General features: G+C 47.6%; 1 long non-coding RNA gene across 1 annotated transcript; it reads left to right on the forward strand.

Moving 5' to 3' along the window:
• Positions 1 to 216: 216 nt before the first annotated feature.
• LOC116969050 lies at positions 217 to 8,524 on the forward strand. Its single transcript, XR_004410604.1, has 3 exons — positions 217 to 253; positions 7,986 to 8,071; positions 8,476 to 8,524. It is a non-coding gene; the product is annotated as an uncharacterized LOC116969050 (long non-coding RNA).
• Positions 8,525 to 8,780: the final 256 nt, after the last annotated feature.

Genomic DNA, 8,780 nt, shown 5'->3' on the forward strand with positions numbered 1-8,780 from the left:
GGTCTCTCTGCCTGCGGGGTAACGGGCCGGGGCCGTGGCGTCATTTCCGGGCTGAGGCCGCCCGCTGTCTGCGGGGCAACGGGCCGGGGCCGTGACGTCATTTCCGGGCTGAGCCCCTGCCCGCGCGGTCTCTCTGTCTCTCTGTCTCTGTCTCTGTCTCCGGGGCAACGGGCAGCGGGCGGGCGGATGAGCCGCGAGTGAGTGAGTGAGTGGGTGAGTGGGGACCCGGATGGGCCGGGCCGGGCCGGACGCGGTGAGAGGCTCCGGTGGATCAGGGCGGGCGGGGCGGGCGCGCTGGCTGGGGATTCGGTGCCGGGGGGTCCAGGCCGCGGCCTCGCACCCGGGAGACAGTGACTGGGCCTGGGGTTGGCGGAGCTCGGGGAGCCGGGCCTGGGCCTGGGGTCGGGTCCATCTCCATCTCTCTCTGTTCTGTCGAATAGTGAACAACGACTGCGGGATAATGTTCACAGACATCTCTCTCTCTCTCTCTATCTCTCTATCTCTCGCTGCCTTTATCTATCTCTATCTCTCCCTATCTATCGCTTTCTGTCTCTATCTCTTTCTCTTGCTACACGGGTGGTTTTAAACTGAATAAGGGGGGTGGGGTGTCGAATGGGCTAGTGGAGGATGGAGTTAAAGGGAAAGGGTTTCTTAAATGTGTGAGCGTAGAGACAGAGGGGTGTAAAATGAGGGTAGAAGCAATAGGTAGCAAGGTGAAAAGTAAAAGTGGCAGGCAGACAAAACCAGGGCAAAAATCAAAAAGGGCCACTTATCAACATAATTGTATAAGGGGTAAGAATGTTGTAAAAACAAGCCTGAAGGCTTTGTGTCTCAATGCAAGGAGCATTCGTAATAAGGTGGATGAGTTGAATGTGCAGATAGCTATTAATGATTATGATATAGTTGGGATCACGGAGACATGGCTCCAGGGTGACCAAGGCTGGGAGCTGAACATCCAGGGATATTCAATATTCAGGAGGGATAGAGAGAAAGGAAAAGGAGGTGGGGTAGCATTGCTGATTAGAGAGGAGATTAACGCAATGGGAAGGAAGGACATTAGCTTGGAAGATGTGGAATCGATATGGGTAGAGCTGCGAAACACTAAGGGGCAGAAAACACTAGTGGGAGTTGTATACAGGCCACCTAACAGTAGTAGTGGGGTTGGGGATGGCATCAAACAGGAAATTAGAAATGCGTGCGACAAAGGCAAAACCGTTATAATGGGTGACTTCAATCTACATATAGATTGGGTGAATCAAATTGGCAGGGGTGCTGAGGAAGAGGATTCATTGGAATGTATGCGGGATAGTTATCTAAATCAACATGTAGAGGAACCAACGAGAGAGCAGGCTATTTTAGACTGGGTATTGAGTAATGAGGAAGGGTTAGTTAGCAGTCTTGTTGTACGTGCCCCCTTGGGCAAGAGTGACCATAATATGGTTGAGTTCTTCATTAGGAAGGAGAGTGACATTGTTAATTCAGAAACAATGGTTCTGAACTTAAAGTAAGGTAACTTTGAGGGTATGAGACGTGAATTGGCCAAGATTGACTGGCAATTAATTCTAAAAGGGTTGACGGTGGATATGCAATCTCCTTCTTCTTATCGAGTCCACACACAAGATTAGAAGTCGTTCAGCCAGAGCTGAACACACTTCTCGGCATCTGCACAATGGTGTCTGTCTTGCGCTTCTTGTGCTTCTTGTGCGTGGTGGTGGAAAGATTGGTTGAAACAGGGCCGCGACGTGAACGCTCTTTCCTTGGCCCCGGATATGCAATGGAAGACATTTAAAGACTGCATGGATGAACTACAAAAATTGTTCATCCCAGTTTGGCAAAAGAATAAATTAGGGAAGGTAGTACATCCGTGGATAACAAGGGAAATCAGGGATAGTATCAAAGCGAAGGATGATGCGTACAAATTAGCCAGAAAAAGCAGCATACTGGGAGAAATTCAGAGACCAGCAGAGGAGGACAAAGGGCTTAATTAGGAAAGGAAAAATAGATTATGAAAGAAAACTGGCAGGGAACATAAAAACTGACTGCAAAAGTTTTTATAGATATGTGAAAAGAAAGAGATTAGTTAAAACAAATGTGGGTCCCTTGCAGTCAGAAACAGGTGAGTTGATCATGGGGAACAAGGATATGGCGGACCAATTGAATAACTACTTTGGTTCCGTCTTCACTAAGGAAGACATAAATAATCTGCCGGAAATAGCAGGGGATCACGGGTCAAAGGAGTTGGAGGAATTGAGTGAAATCCAGGTTAGCCGGGAAGTGGTGTTGGGTAAATTGAATGGATTAAAGGCCGATAAATCCCCAGGGCCAGATAGGCTGCATCCCAGAGTACTTAAGGAAGTAGCTCCAGAAATAGTGGATGCATTAGTAATAATCTTTCAATACTCTTTAGATTCTGGAGTAGTTCCTGAGGATTGGCGGGTAGCAAACGTAACCCCACTTTTTAAGAAGGGAGGGAGAGAGAAAACGGGGAATTACAGACCAGTTAGTCTAACATCGGTAGTGGGGAAACTGCTAGAGTCAGTTATTAAAGATGGGATAGCAGCACATTTGGAAAGTGGTGAAATCATTGGATAAAGTCAGAATGGATTTACAAAAGGTAAATCATGTCTGACGAATCTTATAGAATTTTTCGAGGATGTAACTAGTAGCGTGGATAGGGGAGAACCAGTGGATGTGGTGTATCTGGACTTCCAGAAGGCTTTCGACAAGGTCCCACATAAGAGATTAGTATACAAACTTAAAGCACACGGCATTGGGGGTTCAGTATTGATGTGGATAGAGAACTGGCTGGCAAACAGGAAGCAAAGAGTAGGAGTAAACGGGTCCTTTTCACAATGGCAGGCAGTGACTAGTGGGGTACTGCAAGGCTCAGTGCTGGGACCCCAGCTATTTACAATATATATTAATGATCTGGATGAGGGAATTGAAGGCAATATCTCCAAGTTTGCGGATGACACTAAGCTGGTGGGCAGTGTTAGCTGTGAGGAGGATGCTAGGAGACTGCAAGGTGACTTGGATAGGCTGGGTGAGTGGGCAAATGTTTGGCAGATGCAGTATAATGTGGATAAATGTGAGGTTATCCATTTTGGTGGCAAAAACAGGAAAGCAGACTATTATCTAAATGGTGGCCGACTAGGAAAAGGGGAGATGCAGCGAGACCTGGGTGTCATGGTACACCAGTCATTGAAAGTAGGCATGCAGGTGCAGCAGGCAGTGAAGAAAGCGAATGGTATGTTAGCTTTCATAGCAAAGGGATTTGAGTATAGGAGCATGGAGGTTCTACTGCAGTTGTACAGGGTCTTGGTGAGACCACACCTGGAGTATTGCGTTCAGTTTTGGTCTCCAAATCTGAGGAAGGACATTATTGCCATTGAGGGAGTGCAGAGAAGGTTCACCAGACTGATTCCTGGGATGTCAGGACTGTCTTATGAAGAAAGACTGGATAGACTTGGTTTATACTCTCTAGAATTTAGGAGATTGAGAGGGGATCTTATAGAAACGTATAAAATTCTTAAGGGGTTGGACAGGCTAGATGCAGGAAGATTGCTCCCGATGTTGGGGAAGTCCAGGACAAGGGGTCACAGCTTAAGGATAAGGGGGAAATCCTTTAAAACCGAGATGAGAAGAACTTTTTTCACACAGAGAGTGGTGAATCTCTGGAACTCTCTGCCACAGAGGGTAGTCGAGGCCAGTTCATTGGCTATATTTAAGAGGGAGTTAGATGTGGCCCTTGTGGCTAAGGGGATCAGAGGGTATGGAGAGAAGGCAGGTACGGGATACTGAGTTGGATGATCAGCCATGATCATATTGAATGGCGGTGCAGGCTCGAAGGGCCGAATGGCCTACTCCTGCACCTAATTTCTATGTTTCTATGTTTCTTTCTATTCAGCCCTTCGAGCCAGCACCGCCATTCAATGTGATCACGGCTGATCATCTCCAATCAGTATCTCAGTCCTGCCTTCTCCCCATATCTCCTGACTCCGCTATCTTTAAGAGCTCTATCTAGCTCTGTCTTGAAAGCATCCAGAGAACCGGCCTCCACCGCCCTCTGAGGCAGAGAATTCCACAGACTTACAACTCTCGGGGTGAAAACGTTTTTCCTAAACTCCAGAGTGCACAAGCCCACCTGCTCCATTCTCTCAGCATATGACAGTCCCGCCATCCCGGGAATTAACCTTGTAAACCTACGCTGCACTCCCTCAATAGCAACAATGTCCTTCCTCAAATTAGGGGACCAAAACTGGACACAATACTCCAGGTGTGGTCTCACTAGGACTCTGTACAACTGCAGAAGGACGTCTTTGCTCCTATTTTCGATTCCTCTTGTTATAAAGGCAAACATGCCATTCGCTTTCTTCACTGCCTGCCGTACCTTCATGCTTACTTTCATGGACTGATGTACAAGGACCCCCAGATCCATTTGTACTTCCCCTTTTCCCAACTTGACGCCATTCAGATAGTAATCTGCCTGCCTGTTTTTGCTACCAACGTGGATAACCTCACATTTATCCGCATTAAACTTCATCTGCCATGCATCTGCCCACTCACCCAACCTGTCCAAGTCACCCTGCATTCTCATAGCATCCTACTCGCAGTTCACACTGCCACCCAGCTTTGTGTCATCTGAAAATTTGCTAATGTTACCTTGAATCTCTTCATCCAAATCATTGATGTATATTGAAATAGCTGTGGTCTCAGCACCGAGCCTTGCGGTACCTCACTGCCTGCCATTCTGAAAGGGACCCGTTAATCCCTACTCTTTGTTTCATGTCTGCCAACCACTTCTCTATCCATGTTAGCACTCTACCCCCAATACCATGTGCCCTAATTTTGCCCACTAATCTCCTATGTGGGACCTTATAAAATGCTTTCTGAAAGTCCAGGTACACTACATCCACTGGCTCTCCCATGTCCATTTTCAAAAGTTACATCTCCAAAAATTCCAGAAGATTAGTCAAGCATTTATTTTATTTATTTATTTATTTATTTATTCCGAACAAGTAAAGACATTAACGACATTAATATTAACAAAATCGAAATTATCAAACAATTGGACATTACAATCAATATTTACAAAGCAATGAGAAGAACAAAATCAAAGTTCCAATGTCCAACTCTGTGTCTGTACAAGCTCGAAAAGGAATGATTTCCTTTTGCAAATTCCACGCTGACTCCGACCGATCCTGTTACTGCTATCCAAATGTGTGACTCCAGCATCTTCCCCACCACCTCAGGCTAACTGGTCTATAATTCCCCGTTTTCTTAAAAAGTGGGATAACATTAGCTACCCTCCAATCCACAGGAACTGATCCTGCGTCTATAGAACATTGGAAAATGATCACCAATGCATCCATGATTTCTAGAGCCACTTCCTTAGGTACCTGGGATGCAGACCATCTGGACCAGGGGATTTATCAGCCTTCAGTCCCATCAGTTTATCCAACACAATTTCCTGTATAAATGTGGATTTCCTTCAGTTCCTCTGTCACCCCAGATCCTCTGGCCACTACTATATTAGGACGATTGTTTCTGTCCTCCTTAGTGAAGACAGATCCAAGGTATCTGTTCAACTCATCTTCAACTTGCGCCCTATGTCCAGGCTACTGTTTGGGGCCTGTAGATTAGTCCCATTAGGGTATTTTTACCCTTACAATTTCTTAGTTCTATCCATACGGACACCACATCTCCTGTTTCAATGTCACCCCTAGCAAGGGACTGAATTTCATTCCTCACCAACAGGGCAACCCCACCCCTCTGCCCACCTGTCTGTCTTTTTGATATGAGGTATATCCTTGAATATTCAGTTCCCAGCCCTGGGCCTCTTGCAGCCATGTCTCAGCAATTCCCACAACATCATATTTGCCAGTTTCTAACTGAGCTTCAAGCTCGTTCACTTTATTCCTTATACTTCGCGCATTCATATACAGTACTTTGACCTCCGTATTCACTTCCCCCCCTCGCAATTGGCCCTGACCTTATTCTGTTGTTCATTCTCAAGCTTTCCTTCCCACTAATTCGAGAATCTTCTGTAATGTTTCCTGTAGCCACTTCCCCTTCAACTCCATCTTTATACTCCCAATTTGTCAATCCCTCCCCCCCCACTATTTAGTTTAAACCCAAACCCGCCTGCCAGAATGTCGGTCCCCCTCCAGTTAAGGTGTAACCCGTCCCTTTTGCACAGGTCACCCCTACTCCAGAAGAGATCCCAGTGGTCTATAAATCTAAATCCTTGCTCCCTGCACCAGCCCCTCAGCCACACATTCAGATCCCCTATCTCCCTGTTCCTGTCCTCACTAGCACATGGTACTGGAAGCAATCCAGAGATAACCACCCTAGAAGTCCGGCATTTCAGTCTTCTTCCCAACTCTCTGAAGAACCTCCTTCCTCTTCTTCCCGATGTCGTTTGTGCCCACGTGCACAACTACTGCCGGCTGTTCACCTTCTCTCTCTCGAACGTTCAGAATTTGGCTCGTGACATCCTGAACCTTGGCACCAGCGAGGCAACAGACCATCCTCGCATCTCGTCTGCCGCCACAGAATCTCCTGTCCGCTCCTCGGACAATGGAGTCAGCCACCACTAGGGCTCTGCCCGACGTCGGTCTCGCCGGTCGAATCCCATCTTCAGGATTGGAGCCACCGACGTGTCCGCCACTCGGACTGGAAACATTGTCTCCCCAGACAGTTCCCAAGTGGGCGTATCACTTTTCATTAGGCAAAGCCACCTGAGTCTTCTGCACTCCACGATTTCCATCCTTTCTCCCCGTCACACACCTTGGTTCGTCTCGTAACCTCGGCGTGACAACCTCACTAGGTTCTGTTCAGGAAACTCTCGTTTTCCCGGATGGCCCTGAGGTCATCCAGCTGCTTCTCCAGTGCCTCAACACGGTCCTTTAGGATCTGAAGCTGGACGCACTTGCCACAGTTGTAGCAGCCAGAGGCTCCATTCGTGTCCCTGGGCTCCCACATTCTGCAAGCCTCACACGATCTCATCTGCCCCGACATGTGTTCACCGCGTTACATCCTCTCACACTTCATGTGTAGCCTCCTCTCCTCAGCCGAAGACTCTCAAGCCAAATACTCACGAGCACTTCCCCCACAAGGCCGCTCCCTCAGAGCCGTCTTGCTTATATTGACTGATAAATTGCCCAATTTACAAACCAAATTCCTCAGTTTTCAACTGTTTTCCCCCTCTGACTCACTTCTAACTCTCCTCCCACTCGGGCTAGAGCCAATCAGTGCTTTTTCCTGCTTCTCTTTGTTGCTGTTGCTTCAAAATCCACGGGAGCTCTGAGTTAAGTCTGCCTGTGCTTTGCCTCTCCTTATCAACTGTTTCCCCCTCTGACTCACTTCTAACTCTCCTCCCACTCGGGAGCTCTGTTCCCTATATATATATTTTCTCCCTTTCCCCCTCCCCCTCTCTCTCACCCCCTCTCTCTCACCCCCTCTCTCTCACCCCCTCTCTCTCACCCCCTCTCCCTCTCTATCTCTCTCCGTCTCTCTCTCTGTCTCCCTCGCTCCCTCTCCCTCCCTTTCTCTCTGTCTCTCTCTCTGTCTCTCTCTCTGTCTCTCTCTCTGTCTCTCTCTCTCCCTCTCTCTGTCCCTCTGTCTCTCTGTCTGTCTGTCTCTGTCTCGCTCTGTCTCGCTCTGTCTCTCTCTGTCTCCCCCTCTCTCTGTCTCCCCCTCTCTCTGTCTCTCCCTCTCTCTGTCTCTCCCTCTCTCTGTCTCTCCCTCTCTCTGTCTCTCCCTCTCTCTGTCTCTCCCTCTCTCTGTCTCTGTCTCTCTCTCTCTCTCTATCTGTGGGATGTACACAGCTACATTGGACATTGAGGCAGGGCCAGTCTGTGGGGCTGGGGCTCCAGCAAGCTGCCTCGCTGTTCCAGCCAGTCTCTGAGGTCAGGTTCAAACCTGCTTCACTAAGATCCTCCATTCTGATTTTAAACTTATCACCCAAATTTTTCTTCTTGCAGATTAAGGCTTTGGCGACCACCTCCTGCACACGATCAGTTGGTTCACCTTCCAGGTCCACCTCATCCAGATTTTCCAGGCTGTTTTGGTAATTTTCAATCAAAATTTGTCGTGTTTGCTTTGCCCAGCTTTCAACATTAGAGGCCAATTTTTGTAATGTTTCCTGGGTGGGATTTGCCGCTTTTACAAAGTGTGTTAATATCTTTGCCTGCCTAGGCTCCGCTCTTGCAGAACCCTCAGATGGTGCAGAGTCTGGGCCATTTTATAAATAACTCTTAACAGCGACTGCAAAGGAATCTCTTGGTCTCGGTTGATTCCTGTGCTGGTCATTATTACTGTTGTTAAACATTCGCTCTATCCCCACTCCCCACTGCATGTTATTACTCATTTCTGGCTTAGTAGTAAACTATACTGCAATGCTAATGCATTAATTATCTCTAGCATAGTAGGGTTAACACCAAGGTGCTCACCATGTCGTTGTTTTTTTTCCAGCTTGCAGAGACCACTTGCCGAACTCCTCCCGACTGAGCAACGATTTTCCAGTATCGCTATCGCTGTCGCTTCATCAGGGAAAGAGATCTACTTCTAGCTGGTAAGGGGTTTTAAATGGTAGGTTGATGTCCCTCCCTTTCTGGGTTTACCCCACCCATGTGCTGAGTCCTAGTGTTAAGATTCAATTTGCTTCAAACGGATGACAACACAAGAGTTAGTAATACAGTAACGTCTTTATTTCGCCAAGTGGGTGTGGGAGCCAACTCTCACAGCATGTAAAATACAAACTAGAGTCTCTCTTCACA

Source organism: Amblyraja radiata (genome assembly GCF_010909765.2).
Source record: "Amblyraja radiata isolate CabotCenter1 chromosome 42 unlocalized genomic scaffold, sAmbRad1.1.pri SUPER_42_unloc_2, whole genome shotgun sequence".
Lineage (NCBI taxonomy): Eukaryota > Metazoa > Chordata > Chondrichthyes > Rajiformes > Rajidae > Amblyraja > Amblyraja radiata.